Source organism: Cornus florida, unplaced genomic scaffold, assembly GCF_030987335.1.
Source record: "Cornus florida cultivar Cherokee Brave unplaced genomic scaffold, ASM3098733v1 CherokeeBrave_3.0.0_Hap2_Chr01, whole genome shotgun sequence".
Lineage (NCBI taxonomy): Eukaryota > Viridiplantae > Streptophyta > Magnoliopsida > Cornales > Cornaceae > Cornus > Cornus florida.
The window spans coordinates 76216015-76242157 of NW_026775571.1; the positions used below are offsets into that span (position 1 = coordinate 76216015).

General features: G+C 32.7%; 1 long non-coding RNA gene across 2 annotated transcripts; it reads left to right on the plus strand.

Moving 5' to 3' along the window:
* Positions 1-20889: 20889 nt before the first annotated feature.
* Positions 20890-24021, plus strand: LOC132301706 (uncharacterized). Of its 2 annotated transcripts, XR_009480646.1 has the most exons (4): positions 20890-21437; positions 21540-22051; positions 22659-22771; positions 23826-24021. It is a non-coding gene; the product is annotated as an uncharacterized LOC132301706 (long non-coding RNA). The 2 variants fall into 2 exon arrangements; XR_009480645.1 differs by having other exon boundaries at positions 20890-22051.
* Positions 24022-26143: the final 2122 nt, after the last annotated feature.

Consider the following 26143-nt stretch of genomic DNA (forward strand, 5'->3'; position numbering starts at 1 on the left):
CAGGCCCACGCCCGGTTACCCAGGGATATCAAACCAATTAGCAATAATCGAACACAGAATAAAATTAAGACAAATGAGATAAATAAAATTTGCTGAAAAAAAAACTAAAATGATAATCCAATAATTGAAACCTCAGAATAAATAATTCCATTGATAAATAAAACTATTCTGTTACAACTGATCCTCCACGAATATAATTCGTTCTCCAAATTATATAACTCGGGAATCCATCTAGTGAACCCCTAAAATATCCCATTGAACTCAAATGACTGGAAATAAAACCAAAGCCTAAAATCCTACAGCATCGGTGGAGTGAATGACTGTATCTGCTCAGCACGATCCAGCTCTAAGACTGGAACTAACGAACACCTGTAAAAATAAGAGTGGGTCAGGCCCATATGAAAATTATTCTCTAACTGCAATCCAAACAGTGACTCGATACGCAGATACACCCTAAATATCCCAGCAATAGCTATCTAGTCCATATATATATATATATATATATATATATATCCACACTAAGAGACATTCACTGGACTACAGTAAGGGTCTTAACCTGAATAGAAGGCAACATACGAATACGCACCCAAAGGTGGGCATGAGTACCTATACTTAACAGGGTACACCTCAACCTATTATAGCCAACTACGCATCCACTGCATATACGCACCCTAACCGACTAGTCTGAGACTCAAGCTCATCTCGTGGTACCATAACCATATATTTAAAATCCGTTCATATCCAACCATAAGAAATCCAATAAGTCGTTCAGCTTATTTAGCCGCACAGACTTATATAAGAGATCCAGTAAGTCGCTCAGCTTATTCAACTACATAGACTTAAATATAAGGAGAATTATGTTTTTATAATTCGTACCCTTATTCCAAAATAGGTAGGACTGAGTATTTTGAATCAGTCTGTCCCTAGTATGCTACCGTCCTGTACCAGTGCATACAATCCACAAAATCCATGTAATTGATAGAACAGGTAAAGTTGTTCACCAATTAAAATCCATAAGGTATGTATTAACGTTTTGAACTAAACCATACCTAGTATGCCATTGTCCCACACCAGTGCATACAATCCTCCATATCCATGTAAATTACAATAGATAAATAAATAAGCAAGTAATTTATAGTCCAAAACCAAATATCCATATCATTGCAGAAAACTGTTTAAAGTTTCAGCAATTTAAATCCAAGAATTAAACCATATAGTTGCAGGACCTGATCTAATAATTCCACAACTAACATCTAGAGCATGCATAGGTCAAATCTAATATAAAAACCTTCTCATGCATTCAACAAAACAAGTTTCATTAACATACTTGATCCCATTAAATTGGTAAAATGTAATTAAGCAATTAATCCGTCTTCCATCCGTTAACAGCGTAGAAAATTTATTAATTTTATACTGTTTGCCCCATTGATTTAAAAATCAACCTTAATCAATTCAAGGTTTTAATCACACCCAAAATTAACTATTTAATCCCTCTGTGAAGTCCCATTAAATTTGTAAAATTTAATCAAGCCATTAAATTCCTTTCTTCTGTTAATAGCATGAACAGTTGTATATTTTTACCCTGCTTCATCCTTTATCGTAGAGACTTAAACCATGCAACAATAAGTTTAATAACACTTAAAGTTAACCTTTTTAGACCCTCTGTGAAGTCCCCACAACCCAACAGAACCATCCAAAAGCCCAAACAGTACAAATAGTTCGTAAAAAAAAATTCAGCAAAACACTATTGAAAAGAGCCTGCTCTAAATTCAAAGAGCAGGCTCTTTTTGAGCCTGGAGTCAGCTCTAAGGAATTTAGAGCCGGCTCAATGAGTATGGGAGCTGGCTCCCACTTCCATGGAGTCGGCTCTCATCCCTTTTGAGAGTTTCCAACCTCTATTTGCTCCATCTGCGTCCTTTTGCTTCTTCTCCGGCCTATTTCCACCCTTCAGTTGATTTCTAAAACTGGTCCTAAGGGTCTTATTAATACTAAGAAGCATGCCAATGGTTTGATAACACAATTGAAAACAATAACAGAGATTAAATTTACTACTGAATTAAAACATGCTTTAGGGACCAAGCTGAAACTATTTTGCAATAACAGTTCCATTCCAACCCCTCTATCCCTCTTCACTATTGAACTTAGGAGTCTTATCTAATCCCAGTATCATCCGAATCGTTCGTTTATAGTTGTTACAAGAAAATACAGTAACTAAAATTCCAACAGAAATTACATGTTTTTAGAAAACAAAACCAAAAACAGACATGCACGAAACATACCAGATTTGATTTCAACACAAACAGAACATCAGTATAGCATATATTAAACATGTAAATTCTAGTTACTGATTAATTAAACCCTAGAGACTATCTAGGTGCACAGAACACAAGCCAAAGGGAAAGAGGAAGAAAAGAACTTGCCTTTTAAAGGTTTTGATCTGAAACCTTTTACCGTCTTCTTCCTAGGTTTTTTCGGCAACCTTAGTTTCCATTAAACCTCCTCTACCGCTCTTGGTTTAACCCATGAGCCAACCTCTGTTCCTTCTCCTCCTAAGTCCGTCCTTTAATCCACAGTCGAAACCCCAACCGTCAACTCTCTCTGTTTTTCTCACAATTTTCTCTATGTTTCTCTCTATATTTCTTTACGTGAAATAGGGTTCTACAACCTTATATAGACTTATAACAGTATATATATAGGCAATTACAAAACTTAAGTCCACTTAAAACCCTAGACTAAAACCTAATTAAAATTGTAAACTGAAAACCTCTTTAAAACCTAGTCGGCCCAATAACGTGATCCATCAAATTAAAACCCTAATTTAACATTAAAATGAAATACATTAATAATTTAACCTAACAAAACATTTAAACAATTAAAACTAATTTAATTAAAGAATAAATAAAAATCCAATTAAGCAATTAATGCGAATAATCCGACAAAAACAAAATAATCAATTACACAATCAATCCACGTAAAGAAAACAATTAACCAATTAAACACAAAATAGAAACCACACAACACATATATTCACGTAAGCACCTAAAATGCACAAAAATAAAAATATAAATTCCAATTATATCATTTACAAAATTAGGGGTATTACATTCTTCCCCCTAACAAACGGAATTCCGTCCTCGGAATTCACGAAATTCTGAATTATATTTTAAAATTCATTTCCATTCCGTTATGGACACTGCCTCTGTGTATAGGTTCCACCACATTCCAAATCTTCCAAGAACAATTTATGGGTCCGATATAAAGGAAACACAAAAATTATTCAACACTTAAATTGTATTTAGCAATGACGCATCTTGACCAAAATTTTGATATAGGGTAAAGATCCATATTCCTCTAAATTCCATAGCATAGATGTGTAAATCTTCTATGCATCCATCCTAGTGTTGTAATAACACTAATCGATAAGCTATCGCCTAATTGGAGAAACATCATCCATAAAAAGTCAATTTAATACATAAAACTGACCTTCCTTAATAACGCACCTTGCTTCCGATATAGAAGACATCCCAATTAACTATTTTATGATAGAAAATGCTAATGTATGAGTGTAACGATTAACAAAAATCATATTGCCACCGCCAAATGGCGCGCAATCCATCAAGAAAAGTATACCTCTCTGATGTTTCTGTTAATAAAGCCAGGGGTTTTATTGTACAACCCTTGCTACCATTACAAACCAACAAGTAAGAGGTCGGCACCATATAAAATACAAAACCTCCTACATTATCATACTAACCTTCTTGTGCCAACAATATGAGAAATGAAATAAGCACTTCCAATCTTCCCATAAAAACCTAGGATATCTATCCCAAGTATCTCCTCCATGATTGAATATACATTCTCGATCTAATCCCCCGTTGAGAGATATGAAGCACAGCTATACCTCCGTTATCAGTGTAATGTAAAAGTAATACGAAGTCCAAAAGTGAACATTATGAGAATTAGGTCTAGCAGCAAACTTGCTCAATCCACCACTCTTAATCCGCATGGAATTAATAAGTCCAATAAATGTCGATAATCTCGACCAACCATCCACTTCTGACTAGTCTTACTCCTTTTTCCTAATAGGTGTTACTTGTATAGATGTTTATATACATGTCCCTTCCCAAACCTGTTCACTAGAACTGACATTTGATGTCTTATAACCGTCCGTGTGTATTGAGAAATTTTCTACAAATTTTACATCTCAGTCACTCCGACAACATTCACCGAATCAACAAATCCTCCCCGAGCACCTTAAGCTCTTTCTGAATAAGGTAACACGGCCTCCAGGGTTAGCTCCGATATGTGAGGTTGACCCCCCTTAATTTCCATGGTAAAAGCAAATGTCATTAGTACACATATTAAGACTTCAACTCCTAATGCAACAACTAACCGAAAGCTCCTATCGGTTGTTGAGAGCGTCCACCTTCACATTCCATTCCACCAAACAAAACTTAATGCAAAGTATGAATCACCACGTTGATGCATCTAAGTCGTCTCGTAATCCACGCTATTCATATGAACGGATGTCCTACCAGTTCATAACAATCAAAATTGAGCTAATTTTATTTAGAGATTAACCAGTATCCCAACCAGAATCCTGACTTTCTTGTAAAATCAAAAATCCCTCAACTAATTCTGTGAAATATTCTATCAGTTCCACTTCAGCATAGAAAATGCCTGCAAGGATCTAGAAATCTCTGCGGGTCCATCTCGTCTATCCAATTATATTAGGATTGGAGACCTAATCACCACTGATCTATGATAGACTTACCGATATGGAAAGTCAATCGGTAACTCCATTCATCAAAAGTCAACTAGCTATGACATTTGCACACACACCCTGCACTTCTCCTTATATAGGTGATCGATCTCACCTTCCTGTCCTTGACACACCCTATTTCTTTAATATAAGTAAGTGTCAATTTGACTCCTTGTCTTATTTCCAATACATATGGAAATTTTTTTTTTTTCCATCCTCCATATAGTCAGCAACATCATAGCAACAGCTAATTATTGGGAAGTAGGAACCTAAAAAAAAAATTTCACATTTTATACAGTGTAGAAACTTTGGTTCCTCCTCTAAGTGTAACACCAGCAACCCCTCCAAATGACACCCTCATGAATAGTGTCTTAATTATGAATAGACTGAGAATTTTTAATCAGTCCACCATCCTCCCTCGATGACATTCTTATAAATACCTACCAGCACAAAATCCCCCTTCCGTTTTGGTGGTCACTTCAGAAATTACCCTGAAGATATTCTGTAGCTCCAACACCTTTCACAAACCACGGTGGCATTACAGTAGGCTTTATCTACCACAACCCCCTGAATACCCAAAGCATTAACAATCACTATTATTATAGCATTGTAACAACGAATCCCTATGTAGCATATAGCATATCAAACTAATCATTTTAGATTATTTGACTCGGGTTGATAGTTTAACTATCCTATCCTAAATAGCATACCATTTTGATGCATATCCGGGTCCAATAGATTGGACCATACATTCACAAATCCTAGCGTACATAGCGCTATAACCCATTTCATCAAAATAATAGTTGGTTGATCACATACTTGTGTCCCCAACCAATCCATACTCCCAATCCGGACTAATTAACAAAAATGAAACACGTAATAACAAAATCGGAACACATAACAATCAAAGATGAAACACGCAGATACACACAATACACAAAACAACCAAAATATAAGTCTACTTAAGATATACTCCATTCCAGAGAAGAAAACCTCCTTTGAACTCAAGTTGCCAAATTAGGTCACAAAAGTTCATTTCGTAGTGTCGTTGGTAATCATCCAATCCTTGAAACCTATCCATTAACCATAGCTTAACTACACAATCATTTGCCTAAGCAAATATCCAAAGTCTTAACCATCATACTCCTTATACGCGGAATGCAAGCCATCTAACGTGGCTTTACAAAGTAACTTAGAATATCACAACCTAATCCCCATACTCTTCTGAATGTGATATATAATCATGTATTTCGTTCTACGAAGAACTCCATCTAATCCCTAAACTCCCGAAGAGTACCTTTTATAAATCTCCTTTAAAGATGATACAAAAATTTATATATAAATTGTTCCACACGAACCCTACTTGTATCATTCATTACACTATGAGTGAATAAGATCCATTCTTATGCAGTCAGTCATCCTAAAGATTTAGTATCTTTTTTTTCTTGGATACTCTTAAATCTTTTCCATTAGAATCCTCTTCGGACACCTACTCCTCACTTGTCTCCTAGTTAAGAACAACTGAAGTCGTGTTGATCCCGATATGCGGTGACCTAACATATTCACCTTAATCCTTCCTTGGCTTATACTTTCTAAGTAATGCCAACTCTGGAACTAAACTTTCTATCCCAAGTTCTGTTTATGGCAAAGTACTCGATAACATACTCTATTTCTTCTTTGGGTCTGTATTGCTTTTGCCTTGAACCCATCCTCTTCCCAATGTCAATCATTCTGTATCTACAGAATATATTTGACATCAACTCCTCCTAACGAACCGTAAAAGAGTACAACGAATCCTAATATAGCTCTAAGTTTTAAGAGATGCAACGCGGAAGTCCTATAACGAAAGACACTCCTAAGGACACTAGAACCTGGAGTGCTCTGATACCAACTGTGATACCCTCGGATCTCCAGATGCGGGTTGGCCAGGCCCACGCCCGATTACTCGGGGATATCAAACCAATTAGCAATAATCGAACATAAAATACAATTAAGACAAATGAGATAAATAAAATTTGCTGAAAAGAAAACTAAAATGATAACCCAATAATTGAAACCTCAGAATAAATAATTCCATTGATAAATAAAACTATTCTGTTACAACTGATCCTCCATGAATATAATTCGTTCTCCAAATTATACAACTCGGGAATCCATCTAGTGGACCCCTAAAATATCCCACTGAACTCAAACGACTGGAAATAAAACCAAAGCCTAAAACATGAAACAAAATCCTATAGCATCGGTGGAGTGAATGACTGTATCTGCTCAGCACGATCCAGCTCTAAGACTGGAACTAACGAACACCTATAAAACTAAGAGTGGGTCAGGCCCACATGCAATTCTTCGCTAACTGCAATCCAAAGAGTGACCCGATATGCAGATACACCCTATATATCTCAACAATAGCTATCTAGTCCATACATACATACATATATATATATATATATATATATATATATATATATACATATATCCACACTAAGGGACATTCACTGGACTACAGTAGGGGTCTCAACCTGAATAGAAGGCAACATGCGAATACGCACCCAAAGGTGGGCTTGAGTACCTAGACCTAACAGGGTACACCTCAACCTACTATAACCAGCTACGCATCCACTGCATATACACACCCTAACTGACGAGTCTGAGACTCAAGCTCATCTCGTGGTACCATAACCATATATTTAGAATCCGTTCATATCCATCCATAAGAAATCCAATAAGTCGTTCAGCTTATTCAGCCGCACAGACTTATATAAGGATCCAGTAAGTCGTTCAGCTTATCAACTGCACAGACTTAAATATAAGGAGAATTATGTTTTTATAATTCGTACCCTTTCCAAAATAGGTAGGATTGAGTATTTTGAATCAATCTGTCCCTAGTATGCCACTGTCTCATAACGGTGCATACAATCCACAAAATCCATGTAATTGATAGAACAGGTAAAGTTGTTCACCAATTAAAATCCATAAGGTAGGTATTAGTGTTTTGAGCTAAACCAAACCTAGTATGCCACCGTCCCATACCGGTGCATACAATCATCCATATCCATATAAATTACAATATATAAATAAATAAGCAAGTAATTTACAGTCCAAAACCAAATATCCATATCATTGCAGAAAACTGTTTAAAGTTTCAACAATTTAAATCCAAGAATTAAACCATATAGTTGTAGGACCTTATCTAATAATTCCACAACTAACATCCAGAGCATGCATAGGTCAAATCTAATATAAAAACCTTCTCATGCATTCAACAAAACAAATTTCATTAACATACTTGATCCCATTAAATTGGTAAAATGTAATTAAGCAATTAATCCGTCTTCCATCTGTTAACAGCGTAAAAAATTTATTAATTTTATACTGTTTGTCCCATTGATTTAAAAATCAACCTTAATCAAATGAAGATTTTAATCACACCCAAAATTAACTATTTAATCCCTCTGTGAAGTCCCATTAAATTTCTGAAATTTAATCAAGCCATTCAATTCCTTTATTCTGTTAATAGCATACACAGTTGTATATTTTTACACTGCTTCATCCTTTATCATAGAGACTTAAACCATGCAACAATAAGTTTAATAACACTTAAAGTTAACCTTTTTAGACCCTCTGTGAAGTCCCCACAACCCAACAGAACCATCCAAAAGCCCAAACAGTACAAATAGTTCGTAAAAAAAAATTCAGCAAAACACTATTGAAAAGAGCTTGCTCTAAATTCAAAGAGCAGGCTCTTTTTGAGCCTGGAGCCGGCTCTAAGGACTTTAGAGGCGGCTCAATGAGTGTGGGAGCCGGCTCTCACCCCTTTTGAGAGTTTCCAACCTCTGTTTGCTCCGTCTGCTTCCTTCTGCTTCTTCTTCGGCCTATTTCCACCCTTCAGTTGATTTCTAAAACTGGTCCTAAGGGTCTTATTAATACTAAAAAGCATGCCAATGGTTTGATAACACAATTGAAAACAATAACAGAGATTAAATTTACTACCGAATTAAAACATGCTTTAGGAACCAAGCTGAAACTATTTTGTAACAACAGTTCCATTCCAACCCCTAAGCTCCTCTTCACTATTGAACTTAGGAGTCTTATCTAATCCCAGTATCATCCGAATCATTCGTTTACAGTTGTTACAAGAAAATACAGTAACTAAAATTCCAATAAAAATTACATGCTTTTAGAAAACAAAACCAAAAACAAACATGCACGAAACATACCAGATTTGATTTCAACACAAACGGAACATCAATATAGCATATATTAAACATGTAAATTCCAGTTACTGATTAATTAAACCCTAGAGACTATCTAGGTACACATAACACAAGCCAAAGAGAAAGAGAAAGAAAAAAACTTGCCTTTTAAAGGTTTTGATCTGAAACCTTTTATTGTCTTCTTCCTAGGTTTTTTCGGTGACCTTAGCTTCCATTAAACCTCCTCTACTACTCTTGGTTTAACCCATGAGCTGGCCTCTGTTCCTTCTCCTCCTAAGTCTATCCTTTAATCCACAGTCGAAACGCCGACCGTCAACTCTCTCTGTTTTTCTCACAATTTTCTCTTTGTTTCTCTCTATATTTCTTTTCGTGAAATAGGGTTCTACAACCTTATACAGACTTATAACAGTATATATATAGGCAATTACAAAACTTAAGTCCACTTAAAACCATAGACTAAAACCTAATTAAAATCGTAAACTGAAAACCTCTTTAAAACCTAGTCGGCCCAATAACGTGATCCATCAAACTAAAACCCTAATTTAACATTAAAATGAAATACATTAATAATTTAACCTAACAAAATATTTAAACAATTAAAACTAATTTAATTAAAAAATAAATAAAAATCCAATTAAGCAATTAATGCAAATAATCCGACAAAAACAAAATAATCAATTACACAACCAATCCACATAAAGAAAACAATTAACCAATTAAACACAAAACAAAAACCACACAACACATATATTCACATAAGCACCTAAAATGCACAAAAATAAAAATGTAAATTCCAATTATATCCTTTACAAAATTAGGGGTATTACACCTTCTCGCCAGAGATGAAAAGGATACCAAATATAAGAGATCATTCTTCAGCCAAAGCGATAGGACATATCATGAGAAGGACTCAGATAAGTTTACCGACTAAAAATTGTTTCGCTGGAATTAGCCTTATCAAGTCATTTAAAATGATTAAAATAAAGACTGGGGGCATCTTAGTTAATCATTTTAAATAGAATGTAGCTCCCTCACGTGTTATGTTGTTTTCAATAAGTCTTGAGGTAATGATGGTCTTTAATAAAATTCCTTTCAGTTGCATTGTCTTTTGATCAGTTATCTTGATACTTGTAATATCTCCGTATTACACGGGATGATAATGAGTGTCCTATATTATAAAGACTTGGGTTGAATGAATCCTGTAATCAATGTCCCTGTATTATAAAGGATAGAAAATAAAAGTCCGATACTAAAAGGACCTGAGTTAAATGAATTCCGTAATCAATGTCCCCGTACTATAAGGGATAGAAAATAAAAGTCTGGTGCTAAAAGGACCCGGGCTAAATGAACCCCATATTATAAGGGATAGAAAATAAAAGTCCGGTACTAAAAGGACCCGGGTTAAATGAATCCCGTAATCAATGTCCCAATACTATAAAGGATAGAAAATAAAAGTCCGGTGTTAAAAAGACCCAGGCTAAATGAATGTCGTACTATAAGGGATAGTAAAATAAAAGTCTGGTACTAAAAGGACTCGGGTTAAATGAATCCCGTAATCAATGTCCCTATACTAGAAGGGATAGAAAATAAAAGTCCTGTACTAAAAGGACCTGGGCTAATTGACCATGGGTTTGAATCCATGCTCTTCCAAAATAGAACCTTGCTTTGGTATCTGTATTAATTCCACCATTGGGAATAGTACCCGCGGGAACTGTTCTCAGGGCAAGAAAAGAAAAAAAAAAAAAATTATTACTGTTCATGTGAATAGTACCTGCGGGAATAGTACCAGTGGGTACTGTTCCCAGGGCAAGCAAAAAAAAAAAAAAAAAAAATTTAATTACATTCCCAAAGCTAGACGGCAAGGATGGGAATGGGGGGCAACTGATAGGGAAAAAATAAACTATCCTGACTTAACGATAAAGATAATTAAATATTGACCAGCCGCCAGACCTTTTCTACTTTCGAACGATAATATTTCGTTATCAAAGATAAATATTTCTAGTGGATAAGAATGATGGTATTTCTTATCCAGGATAATGAAAAAACGACGTGATTCAACAGTGTAAGGATAATCTTGACACAATTTGAGAAAGTAAAAGGAGTAAATCATATCCCCGACAAATCTGGCAACAAACGATCTCCTCTGATCTCGCGAATGAATTAAGGGAAAGCGGTTATAAGAATAAGATCCTACCAGTCAATAAAAGTACGACAAAAAATGATTATTAAATCCTTGCCTTTCTTTTAGACCTCCGGTGATTGACTTGATCATCGGAGAGCTCTTGGCAGACACCACACCGGTACTATCAAGCTTCATCGATCTTTTACTCTTTTCTTTACAGGAAAACGGTGCCATATCAAATCGCGTGGATTTCTCCCCCAACAGTTCTCAAGCAATACACATCACTTGAAATACTGAGACCACTGCCATAGGCCATAGTAAATAACATCGCCCACACAAAACTGTGGAACATTAGAACACCGAGACCACTGCCATTTAGGGTCATGATGCATGAAAAGTTTGCATCAAGTTCTCCACAACAAATACTTCATTGGACACCCGGACAAAAAAAAACATCTATACATACATATATATATATATGTATGTTCTACATTGTAAAAGTCATCAGTGACTAACTTTTCTTCTTCCCTCCACTAACACAAAAAAAAAAAAAAAAAAAAAAATCCCGTGGACTTCTATGTACTACATTGTTAAATATGTTTTTAAGTTTGTAGTACCTTAAATATGTATTTTACAACTTCTTAACCATTTACTTTTCGTGTTCTATGAATATGTTGTTATTGTACTTAGTTTTAACCAGCCTGTGCAACGGAATTTGTTTTAAAAATAAGATAACAACAGGACTGCCTTTTGCATTGTACTTAAAAGTCCAAACAACGTTTTTGCGCCAAAAACGCATTGTCTTGCTCAAACTCATTAAATTGAGTAGTCTTTTTAAGTTCAATATTGATTCTGTTTTGTGTCATATAAGGATAAATAGCATAAAATTATATTATATTTAACTTTAAATGATATTTGTAATTTGTAAGTAAATATCTATATTTTATACTTACAATATAATGATGGTTCATAAATGTCACCAGATTAAAAAATATAAAATAAAAAGCATAAAACCCCTCTAAACAATATTTTTGATGGTAAACACTTTGGGCATAGTCTAAATTTTTTCAAACTAGTTTATGTACCTTGGAAATAATTTTACAGGATGACTTTTCATATCAGGGTTCAAAAGTGTTTTATCTTCCTAAATTAAAAAATAAAAATAAATAGCTACTCTCTTCACCTCCCTTTGAATATTGATTCAAAGCATTGAACTTTAAACTTTTTACGCGTTTAGATGCTATCTCTATCAATCTTAGTTTTCTTCTTTATCTTGGAATTATTTCCATTTTCTGAAGATTCAATCACATGTTTGGACAGGCAAGTTCCTGGAATTGAAGCTCAGACTCGAGACTACTGGTCCATTGATTGAATAGTCAACGGTAGGAATGACAATAGTTTGCCTCGTCACACACTCCCGCTTTAACGACCCACTCCACCACATGGTATGATAGTGTTCGCTTTAGGCCTGAGCCCTCATGGTTTTGCTCTTGGGTTTCACCCCAAAAGACCTCATACCAATTGGAGATGACACATTTACATATAAGTATTTCACCTTTCCTCTACCCAGGCAATATGGGACTTGTGCACCCGTAGCTCGCCAGTGTGGTTGTCTGTCAGTGTCTCTTGCACCCGTCCATGGCACACCCGCCCATAAGGTCATCACAATCCACCCCCCTTGGAGGCCCGACGTCCCCGCCGGCACACTTCTGGCTGGGTCAAGCTTTAATACCATTTGTAACGACCCACTCCACCACATGGTATGATATTGTCCACTTTGGGCCTGAGCCCGTACGGTTTTGCTCTTGGGCTTCACCCCAAAAAGTCTCATACCAATTGGAGATGACACACTTACATATAAGCACTTCACCTTTCCTCTTCCCAGGCGATGTGGGACTTGTGCACCCATAGCTCGCTAGTGTGGTAGCCTATCAGTTTCTCTTACACCCGCCCACGGCCCACCCACCCATAAGGTCATCATAATAAAATATACTAATTAATTAAATACAAATTCTTAACCTAGGCTCTGATACCAAACTATAACACTCCAAATTTTAAAACAAGAAATACTTGTTCTGCATATAAAATTTAAAGTATAACTTCCACCAATTATCAACATACATCCACCATAAGTAGAACTACGATGAATCTCATCATTTAATTTATTAAACATATAAGTCTGACAAGTTTATACAAAATGAATAGAGGTGAAATTTCCTCTAACATGATAAAAAATAAAAAAAAAATAAAAAAAACAACAACAAAAGAAAATCCATAACCACTCAATCACTAAATAAGGACTCACAAATCACCAACTTTATTACAATGATCATAATAAAGGATAACCTAGTAAAATAAATAAATAAATGTGCAACGACCTAAAATCCGTCCCCGTCATGTGTCTCCATCACGTTCCTACTCTACGAGCACCTGAAATATGATAATAGGGTGAGCTCACAAGGTCAGCAAGAAATGCTAAACACAATCATCGTTCAGCAAGCTAACTATACCTTATATTCCCATATATAAAAACAACTCAATTAATTGTATTATTAAAAAAATTTGCATAATCTCCAATTAATTATAAACTCAACAACCATCATTTACTTTTATTAGATCTACATAACTCATATGAGCCCCGGGCTCCGTCCAATAAAGTGGTGTGAATCGTATAGTCCTTAACTACTGAAAACACACATGTGGCTGGATTGTACGTCTACTCCCCAGATGATCCCTGATCACGTCCACACAATGAGGGCTCATTTGACCCATGGTCATAATAAAAATGGTAGTGCACTCCCAAATAGGTAGGTCCCTGACCATACCCAAAAAGTCATCATATGGTCAGTCCCTGACTACTTTTCCGACTAATCTAAACTCATTCATTAAATATCAATTATGTGAATTATGAAATGAATTTGTACACACAAATGTTGATTCCGAAAATTCTAGAATGAAAATAAATGCGATAACAATAATTTTATTAAATAAATTATATCAGAAAATAAATGAGTACAGTTCTCTGTGTTCGATTCTATTACAGTCTAGAATCTTCTTTTGATTGAATCTCCTTGAAACGTCAGCACAAGGGCTTCGGAAGCTTGATCTTGGGCCGGTGGTTGGATTGTATTTGAGTTCTTCGAAATTGAAAAAAACTCGGATGGATTTCTGAATGAGGGCCGGTAAGGCTTGATCCCGAACAGTGGATTTGATAGTCTTTGATGAAGAACGGCGTATGTGTGGCACGCTTGTTGTTCTTCTTCTTTAGAAATTTCAAAGTCTTTGTTGAGTTAGGGCTTCGGTAGAGCTTCAATGTTTTGTTTATCTCTTTCTCTGTGTCTTCTGTGTCTCTATAAGTGTGTCCTTAAAATGTGAGGGGTGGCCTTATATTTATAGGCCAAAGGGTGGGTTGTTCAATTTGGAAACTCCCCAATATTGTGCGATTTTTCCCTAAATAAAGGATTCATTTCCTTTTATATGGAAATCAATTCAAATTCAAATTCAAATTTGAATTGAATTTGAATTAAACCGCCATTTTCTTTAAAGGTATGCCCCTTTAGAATTTTGACACGTGTCCATTGATGGGACCCATGTTTGTAGAATTTAATTGATCAAGGAATATTTGACTTTTTGACCAATCCGACGGTGATTAGACCATCACAATTTTTTTAGTGTCTACAAATTGCCCCCGCTTCAAGGCTTGATGACAAGGATGCTTGTCATGTATGAGAGGTGAGGCTTGAAGATTTTCTTTTCTAGTTCCCTGCTTGAACTTGTATGAAATTTCTTTATTTTATTTTTAGCCTTTGACTTTTGTCGGATAACTGAAGGAGTGGTAAGATCTTCATTTCCTTTGATTGCAATGACTAGTAAGTCATGGTGACAAATAAAGCCAAGTAACATGACTTTGTTCACGTGGCAACCATGCTTTTTCTTTTTATGCAGATATTCTTCTATGACACAGCTATGCATATTCATTCATTATCCCATTATAGAAATGGAGTGAACCTTAAGAAAGTGTGAGACGTCCTACCAATTAAAAATTGACAATGCAATTTTTTTATATGGCGTCTGGTTTGGCACCAAAAGAAACTCTTGAAAAGAAGATTTGATGATGCGCAAGGCACAAGTCGAGATGCAAGTCCTTGATACGAGGTGCAAGTCGAATTTTGTTCCAGTAAAACTGTTGTTTTCCTTCTCCGTTTGCTTATATATAAAAGTGCTCTTAGATTTTCGTATGTGGGTGAGTCCTTTGGTGGAACTGCATCCATGGTCATTGCACAAGAGATTGAGGTACTTAACTTGGACCAATCCTATGCTCAATAGTTTTATTTCCTTTTTTTTGCACTAATTTTGATGTGAGGAATGGCTTTCATTTATGATGAGCAGATCAATGTGAACCAAGAGAGGCCTGGTGGTGCGTGGGTCTGCTCCACCAATGGAAAGTTTCCATTCACTACAACAAATTTGGGCTCTTGCCACGAAATTTTTTGCCACGCGTAAAATTTTGTGGCAAAAAGTACCTTTTGGCCACAAAATAAACTTCTTGTGGCTAATATATGAGTGTTTGCCATGGAGTAAATTTTTCGTGGCAAATACTAGTTCTTGCCATGAATATTAGGGACGACCTAAAAATTTGTGGTAAAATGTCAATTTTGCCACAATGAATTAGGGACGACATACAAAGTTATGGCAAAATGCTATTTGTGCCACGAAATTTTATTCGTGGCAATTGTATATTTCTTTTGCCACAAATATATTTTCGTGGCAAATCACTTTACAATTTGCCATGATATTATTCTTGTGGCAAATAAAATTTTTTGGCACAAAGTTTTTTTCTCGTGGCTAAAAGATGGATATTGCCACAAATTATTAGTTGTGGCTATGATATGTTCTATTGCCACGAAATTACTTTCGTGCCAAATCTATTAGTTATTCGCAACGATGCTTTATTCGTGGCAAATAGTGTCTTTTGCCACGAATTTTCAATCCTTGTGGCGAAATGTCTTTTTTACAACGAATTTGTCTTCGTGGCAATTAGGAGCTATTTTGCCACGAATTTTCAATCCTTGTGGCGAAATGCCATTTTTGTCAACGAATTTGTTTTTATAGCAATTAGGATATAATAAAAATCCAAAATGGCATTTCCTTTAAATTTGACCATTTTTAAATATTATTCATACAGAAAAGATTAAAAAAAAAAAACGTACCAAACATTCTTATATTGAATTTAAATTAATCATATATATATATATATATATATATATATATATATATATATATATATCCATAATGCAATATTTATAAGTAATTAAAAATTAAAGATATAATAAAAAAATATAGATCATATATCAAATCTTAAATAAATTTGCAACTACAAAATTTTACTTCTATTTAGTAAGGGTATAAATAAAAGATTTAGTTATTTGAGAATTAAATGGAATAAAAGATCTTAAAAGTACGTAGGATTTTGTTGGCGCAAAGCCTTTAACAAAGGACAATCTAGTAATTTTGGTTATTACAAACTATTAATGGTGTTTGTGGATTAGTGTTTAATTATATACATTGAGTGTTATAGATGACTCGTCTTCAAAAATTGACCTCAATGAAGCGATCACATCAATGGAAAAGAATGGATACAAAGAGACATGAATTAAGTTGCAAGGAAACCAAATATTGCAAGTCCATCCAAAGATAGCTTGGACTAAAATTAATGAGCAAACAAGCAACTCAAAGAAATTGGAAGAAAGCAAGAATAACTCAAAGCCTAAACAATCATATATGAACAAAGCTTGAAGAAATGAGTAGATAGTATGGTGAGTATTTAGGATTCAATGTCAAAGTATTTATGAATCCATTTGAAGCTCATCTCTATAGGACTATGCATATCATATCATCATTCACATGCATGTTCCTATATACACTAACAATAGACACATGAAATCATTGCTAAAAAGAATAAGTTAGTTTAAGTTTGCATAAGCTTTAAAAGAACTCAATATTTGAGGTAGAAATGGTAAGACCATGCACACCACTTGATCATATGTTTTATTTTGGTCTCTAGAAAGTAGAGTTTAAGGCATTGAACTTACTTTTTCATCCACAAAGCCTTTGTTACCATGACTTGATAAATGACTTTACGATTCAGACATTTCTTATGAAAAACTGTTTCTTGGTTTTTTAGCTAAGTATGGAAAATATGATTTTTTTGAAATAAAGATATTTTCAAAATAATTTTTTCCGATAATTACTCCTTACACTTAAAATAGCCTAAATTGATTTTATGGGATTTTTCATCAATTCTATATAGGCCTACATGGAGGATCAAGTTTTACCAAAACTTTTGGGATCCCCAATTTGTACTAAAACTGATTTTTTTTTTTTTATTTTATTTAGTTAGATTTTAATTTTCTTGTATTTTTTATTGAATCCAAATAGGGGGTACATCCTTATTTACTTAAATGTTTTCAATGGAAATAAGGTATGCAGAAGTAACAACCCATGCTGTCTATCAGATGACTAAACCAGAAAATTTATTTATTTTTCATTTGACCGACCAGATCAGTTATACTATTGATAGGATGACAAAACCAATGAGCTCGCATCTTTTGTGGTTTATCAATTGACCGATCAGTTCACTAATGTAACCAATCAAATGTGTCCAAGTGGGCGATTAGATGCTTTATGTAACCAATTAGATGGATCAAATTTTAGAAAGCGCGATGAAACAAGATCTAATCTTATCGATCACTTCTATAATTTAACCGATCAGATGCTCCAACTGCTTGAACAGATATAACATATATTCGATCACTTTAGACGAATAGATAACTCAAGTGACCGATTAGATGGACTAAAATTTCAAATTTGGAAAATTAATTTACCCCTAAAGGCTATATTTTTCAAGGGGTTATAAATACACAATGTTTTGGACATTATGGGGATGCATTAGAGCGAAATAGAGAAACCTTCTTGAGAATCAAAGAGATTTTGTTCTTCATCTTATTTATCATCTCATACATATATCATTCATAGAGTATTGAGCTTCATTTGTATTCATTTATACTCTAGTTGTGAGATTTGATTTGCATATCAATCTTTGAGAGATATATTCTGTGCAACAAATTTGTATCTACAATCAATTGTATGGATCGATGTGATCCAGTAGAAGTCCAAGAGAGGATTGTTCTCTCAGTAAGAAGATTAGAAGCGGTGTGCTTCTTGTACCGGTTTGCTCTCCACCCGTAAGGAGGTGCCATAGTAGAATTGGAAAAGTTTCAAGAGGGATCTTGAGCCGAAGAAAGATGTAGATGAAGCAAGATACATAGATGGGAGCAAAGAGAGGGAAAAAATAGATTTGTCGGGTTTAACTCTAAAAAATGGGTATGACCCATGTTTTGTATCTTTTTAAGTTTAAAAGAAGTGTCAACCTCTTATTGGGACACGTTAATGTGCATGACAAAATTTGTCTTGATGGGCAAGATTGAAACATTATCTTATATATAAAGCATCTAAAGGATGACTTTTAGGTATATCATAAAAACATAGTGTGATATTTTTGTGTATAAGGCTATGAGCCTATTAGTAAAATATTATCTATCTATCTATTGATTAATTTTTATTATGTGTTTCATTACTTATGTTTGATGTATTCTTAATTCATTTATCAATTAGTGTGTATAGTATAAACACACTTATTGATACTTCAAATAATTTTAAACATGATTTTTATTTTTATTTTTATTTTTATTTTTTTAGATGTTTGTCTTTTCCAAAAATTTATATTTTCTATCAAATTACCCATCATATATGCATTCTAATTTTTGAAAATTAAATATATTAAAAATAAGATTATGTATATTTAGAGTTTATAATTATTTTTTATTTAAATTAATTTACTTAAATATATGAAAATTAGTTTGATTTATCTGATATTTATAGTTCATATCACACTATTTAACAAAATAGTTTAATTATTTAAATCGCTTAAAATATTTTTCAAAAAATTGGACTAAAAATACTTCCAATTAGGTTTATATATATATATATATTAAAAATCACGAAATATATTCAGAAGGAAAACAACAAAAAGTGATTTCATTATTTTAAAAATCACAAAATATATTGAGAAGGAAAACAACAAAAAGTGGTTTCATTATTGGGATGCTAATTTCTCATTCTCTCTTTATTATATTTAACAAAAATATTTAAATAATTAATTTTTTTATTTTTCCTTTTTTATTTATTAATATAAAAAAATATTTATTAATTGATATAAAAAGAGTTTTTAAAATAGTTTATATAAAACTCTAACACAAATTACCTTTTTATCTATTTATTATGAGTTTTTTTTATTAAAAAGAAATCTAATTAAAAAATGATATATTTAAAGAAATTAAAATAAAATAATTTTTATAAAACTGTACCACAAATTACCTATTTTTATAAAACCCTACCACAAATTACTTATTTTATTTTCTATAAAACTCTATCACATGTTACCTACATTCATCTATTTATTATGTGTGTTTTTTTTTTTTTTTTAATTAAAAGGATATCTAATTAGACAAGGATATATTTAAAGAAAGTAAAATAATTTCTATTTATTAATTGATGTAAAAAAAGTTTTTAAAAGAGTTTCTATAAAACTTTAACATAAATTACCTATTTATCTATTTATTAGACAAGAGTATATTTAAAGAAAATATAATAATTTCTATAAAACTCTATCATAAATTACCTATTTCTATAAAACTGTACCACAAATTACCACTCTAACACAAATTACCTATTTATCTATTTATTAGACAAGAATATATTTATATGAGCTTTTTTAATAAACCTAGAGATTTCGGTATATATATATATATATATTACTTTTAAAAGTACAGGGGTTAGAGAATTTCAAATCATTAATTTATAATTAATTTTAAAAAATAATTTAAATAAAATATCAATAAGCAAAGTCTAACTAAAATAATTCTATACTATTACCATACAAAGATACCTAATTATAATAAATTAAGAGAATTCCTTCAACCGAAACTTCGAATTTCATTCTCTAAAAGTTTCCTATCAATTTTCTTCGTTTCTTATCAATTTTCTTCTCTAGTACAATTTACTTTTCTAATATTTATCTCATACTCCATTTTTTCAGCTATTCATGATTCAACATTCACAAATAGTGAGTTTAAATTATCACTACTAATATCACTCCATTGTTAAACTTATATTGTGATAAAAAATCCGCTACAGCTACCTTGTCCAAGCAAATAAATAAAAAAATGTATTAAAGCTTCATACCTAAAGTCAAAAAAGTAGTTAAAATTATTTTATACACTTAGTTACTTAATAAGTTTTATTTTTATCTTTTACTATTTTATGTTGTTGATCTATTATGATTTACAATTATGACTAATTTTTTAAAATTATTAGAAACCAAATATCAAAATTAAAATTATGTATAATTAGAGTTATTAATTATTTTTTATTAAAATTATTTACTTAAATACATGAAAATTAGATTGATTTTTATGATAATATGAAACTTTGGCCTTTTTAAAATGAAAAAATAAAATTAATTTAAAATTTGAATTGTAAATATTTTTGTTCAAATTTTTGAAGAGCATTTTATAAAATATTTAGATAATTTTTAAGCTATTTAAATAATTAAACTATGTTGTACTAAAAAATTTTATAATTAAAATTTTATATTCCGTATTAATTTTATTTTTTCAACTTTAAAAGCGCTAAAGTTTCGCGCCTGGAATTTCGCCAATTGAAAAGGAAAACCCTATTGGGATGCTAAACGAAACATACGGTTTCTCATTCTCCCTTGCCATTACTGTGAGCAAACTCTCTTCCATAGGAGAGAATACTAAATCTAATCGATCTTCTTCAATCTTCCACTACTCTATCACTGTAGGAGCTCTCACTCTGTATTGGGAATTTGATTCCATCTTCGAGTTGATCTCTCTGTCACCGGAAAAAGCTCTCACTCTGTATTAGGGATTTGATTCAATCTTCCACTCGATCTCTCTATCACTTGTAGGAGCTCTTACTCTGTATTGGGGATTTTATTCAATCTTCCACTCTATATCTCTATCACTGGTAGGAAGTCTCACTCTGTATTGGGGATTTGATGCGGATTTTGACGTTCAATAAGTTGTTTAGGGTTTATTAATTTAAGGGAAATTTTGGAGAGAAATGTTGGCATTGGTTGGGTCAAGAGGAGGAGGAGATGCATCATCAACTAATATGGAGAAGGATTCTACCTCTCTAAAATCTGTGAGCGAGCAATAGAGTTCCATTGAAATCCATTCAAGCCTAAGCATATCAGGTTTTTAAATTTCAATCAATTTTATTTTTATTTTTTTAATATTTGTTCAATTTTCTTAAAAACATTTGATGTATTTTTTCTCTTGTTTTGAATGTAATCTAGGGTTTATTATTGGTGGATGAAGCAAACTATTCAACTTTTACTTCACGAGCATTCTAGCAGGACAAGTATCTTATATTTGTTGATTTTTTTTTCCTTCATATTTTCTTCAAATATCGTCTAATAATCTGTATTTTTTATTTTTATTTTCGTTGAATATCATGTATATGTATTCTTTTAATTTGATTTCCATAATTGAAGATAGATTGAGGATTAGAATTCTTTAGGTGAAAGTTTATTGTACGCATACATAGTGTTTGAGAAATTGTCTCAATGGAAATTTATGTACTTTTTTATTTTTCGTTCATTTTTTATTATTGTTTATAGTCTTAATTGTGCAATGGAAGTGTTTCAATTGGAAAAATCCAAGCTTGTGGTTTTAGAATCACATTTCATTCTATCAGTTTCGTTTTTTCTGGTAGCAATTTCTAGTTGATTGACTCGAAAACATCTGCCATACATTGAGATCACGTAAGGGCATGAGGGAACTTGACGAGAAGAATTCAGAAACAAAGGTACATCTCTTTTTGTTGGGGAAAAAAAATCATTATTAGTTATCTTGTGGGTAGATATCTCAAGTTTAACTGTCATTCCAAAGATCTTTGTGGAGTCTTTTTCCCTATGGTTCTTTTTATTTTTATTTTTTATTGTGTTCTATTATTTATAGTCTTAACCAACTCCATTGCAGCACCTGAAATCAAGTACACTTGTAATTTGTATTCAAATTGAGTTAAAGTTGTAGGCATCTAAAAGTCTCATTTAGGAATCAAGTACCATGGAAATACCATAAATGTGAGGATATGATGGCTATGCCATGTCTATTTGGATAAGGCCCATCTATTTTTCTTTTTTACTTCTACCTAACAAATTGATGCCTGGTCAGATTTCAGGTAAGCAATTGTTCTTGTGAAAATATGCCTCTCATACCTTTAAGTTCTCTTTGATATATTAGTTAGAACTTGCAGCTAAGGGTGGCAATTCTAAAGGATCTTGCCAGCCAAACTAAAATTTGTCCAATTTCAAGCTGGGTTGGATTTATTTACAAGTTATTAGAGTGCTATTTTGGTTGAGAAGTCTCTAATGTTAGTGATTTTATATAAAAAATTTGCCTTTCCATTGCAGGTAAAGTGGGAGGATAACACAACTAGATCAAAATGGGTTATTGTCAATCACGCTACTTTCTTAGTTATTTTTCAAAGGTTATTAGCAGCCCTTGTTCCTCAGAAAGTAATATGGTAATTTTTTGTTCTTCCTTTTTATTCTAATAATTGTATCAAATAATACATACTTTGGTTTCTCAGTGAACATTATGATCATCATGATTCTACGTACTTAGTAAAATTGTGTCAATAACTTGATGGTTGTCTGCATCTAACTTCGTGACGTTTGGTCTAGACAATAATTGGAAATAAAAATATTCGTTAAATTAATGGTAATATGATCGACGAAGGGATGGAAATTAGGATTGAATAATCAATGAGATACTCAACTTATAAAGACATTCTTTGTTAAAATTGGTTTGTAAAACCACATAAGGGGCACTATCTTTTTTTGAGTTGACTTATGAATTGTTTAAGGTTTTTATCTTTTTTTGAGTAGGTTTTTCTTATCATTATCAAATGAAAATAGTGACTAACAGTCAAATTCAATATTTTCCTGGTGTGCTAAGGTTTTATCCTTTTTCCGCAGTTGTTTTTTTATTTTTTATTTTTTTATTTTTCTCTTCTAAATCACAATTATAGGTATCCATGTCAAAATTGATCTCGTGTATGGTTTTACGGAATGGTTAAACTCTTCTTGTTTGGTTAATTTTGATTGTCTAAAAAATTAATTATTTAGCCAAAGTAAATTAAAAAAAGTTAACATTAAAAATTATGTAAAACTAACTAGTCGATTGATTAAAAATAAAGTTAGTAACTTCTAGCTTGGTATAATATATTGCCCATTAGTTTATAGAAAAAGTCTGGTTATGTGATTTGAGTTATTAAAACTCATGGTCTAATTCTCTACCTAATAGAAATTTCAAGTTAGCAAGCAATGACGAGCTTATAAAAAACTATGATGATCAATTTTGTTTCACAAAGTAGATATTCTTAACGGATGTTGATTTTTCAGAGCTTAGCTTGTTAGTGATAAATCTTAATAGTAGTATTTTGTCTTTTCTATTTTGTACTTTTCCTTATCATCTAGAAGATGAATTGATATTCTTATTCTCTATTTATACTTTTTCTTGGATTTATTTATTTTGACATATGCACTAATTGTATTTATTCATTGTTTGTTTTGTAGATTTTTGGATGGGCTCATGCTACGAGACTTCAAGCTCTTTTTGTTTAAGATGGTTTAAGTAGTGTATGTCCAGGTCTCTAAACTCTTTTTTTAGGAATCTATAGCACATTTTTGTCTAAGATCTTGAAACATTTTATTTAAGATACTAGCTTGTTTTGGTCCAAATTATTAGAATTGAAATTGTTTTAGTTGTGAAGACTCATTTTTTTACTCGATGGGCTTTATTATGTATGTTGTAAATAATACATTTTTTTGTTGGTGTAACATATGCAATATCAAGTATTTATTTGTTTGCATAATCGTGTTGATGTGATAATTTTTATTTTTTTGATATTATTTCTTATGTTTATAAGGTTAGTAATTTACAGGTTTGTTACAAATTCTTATCGTGCCACAATAAATATGTGGCATATTTTTTGTGTTTACTACAATATATATTTTTGGCTATTAAATTAAATTTTATTTTTTTAATAATAGAATAGCCACGGATAAACTCCGTGGCCTTTTTGGATACTTGCCACAACGTATATTCGTGGGCAATTAGATTTATTGCCATGAATGAATTCTGTGGCCTTTTTAGATATTTGTCACGACTTATATTCGTGGGCAATTAGATTTATAGCCACGAATGAACTCCGTGGGAAAACGGTTAAATTAGTCACGATATATATTTTCGTTGCAAAAGTATTGAATTAGTCACGATTAATTCCTATATCGAGATTGCTAATTGCTACGAAAGTATTGTTATTTAGCTACGAAATAGTTTGTGGCGATAGGAGGTATTTTACCACGAGTTCAAATTTTGTGGCAAAAGTTCCACATTTTGCCACGAAAATTTTTAGTCATGGTTATTTGCTATCTGTGACGGTGCTACGCCCACGACTGATCCACAAGCTATTTCTTGTAACTAAAAGGCTTTTGCCACGAAATTTGAAGGTTTTTGCCACGAAGTGTCTTGTGGCAAGAACCTTAATTTGTTGTAGTGATTGTCTTCACTTTTTTTTTTTTAATGCCAATTTCCAATTTCCAAGGCTTGATCAACAAAACCAGCTCATTAAATTTAAATCATTGACTTTTTGGACTACAAACAAATCTCTAAAATTTTGGCAAAGAGTGAATGGAAATTTGCTTCCATCATAGCACCTTTTGATCATGCTGCAATTTTGAGATCTCTTGCCTTGTAGGAAAAGAAAAGACCAAATCTTGCCTTTCTTTTGCAAAGAAGTATAAGGGCAAGTGTGAGAAATATTTCTTTAAATAAAAGATCCACGAGGTTAAAAATGGACTGGGTATCAAAAAAAAAAATTCATTCAATTGCGCATATCAAGTTGAAAGAGCAACCCCATATATAACCTTTTTTTTTTTTTTTTTAACCTTTTTCCTTTTCTCTCTGGAAACTGACTAACAGAGTGCATGAAATTTTCACCCTTCCAAACTTGCCACAAATTCTTTTGGCTTCTTTAGGAGGGAAGCCACTAATTTAGGTTTTCCTACTTATAAGACCCAACACACCATTCCTAGGTGCTCCATCTTTTCTCCGGTTAGTTTTGTGCTTCTTTGAAATGTTCGCACTTGTAGGGAGGTAAAGAGACATGCAGTATTATTTCCTGGCTCTCCTTCTTTGTTTGTTGATGCGAGTCTCATTTATTTATTTTTTTTGACATGATTTTTTTTTTTCTCTTTACTGATGCAGATATACATGCGAGCTTCACTGTAAATCCCACGAATAATACAAGGTGTCACCCTTAGAAGATAATCTCTCGACATCGGATCAGTGAATATTTATTTATTTATTTATTTATTTTTGTTGTCTTTCTCAAAAAAAAAAAAAAATTAATAATAATAGTAATGGAAGATTTATTTCCATATGTGCTATATCACCGTGCTTATATTTTGCACATACGGGTTTAGGGTCAAACCCTAAACAATATTCTCGTCGTTTTCTTCTTTCGTAGCAGACATTGTGTTGGGCAGAGAGGAATCTTGGTGCGCTGTGTTGTTGCACGTGGACTGGTTCAATCTCTGGGAGAAGCACATCTTGACACGCGTGGGCACCATATATACAGGTACCATTTTCTATAAGTAATTGGACAGCCTCTTCTTTATTATTATTAGTATCATATATATATATATATATATATATATATATATATATATATATATATGTCAACATGTATCTGCACAATTCGGCCATACCCACCTCATCATTTTTTTGTTGAAAGATTTAGATTTCCCATTGAAACAGTCCATCATATGACTTCCTTTGGCTAGATCCAAGCACAACTAATGACATCCTCCCCAAAAAGAAAACTGGTATG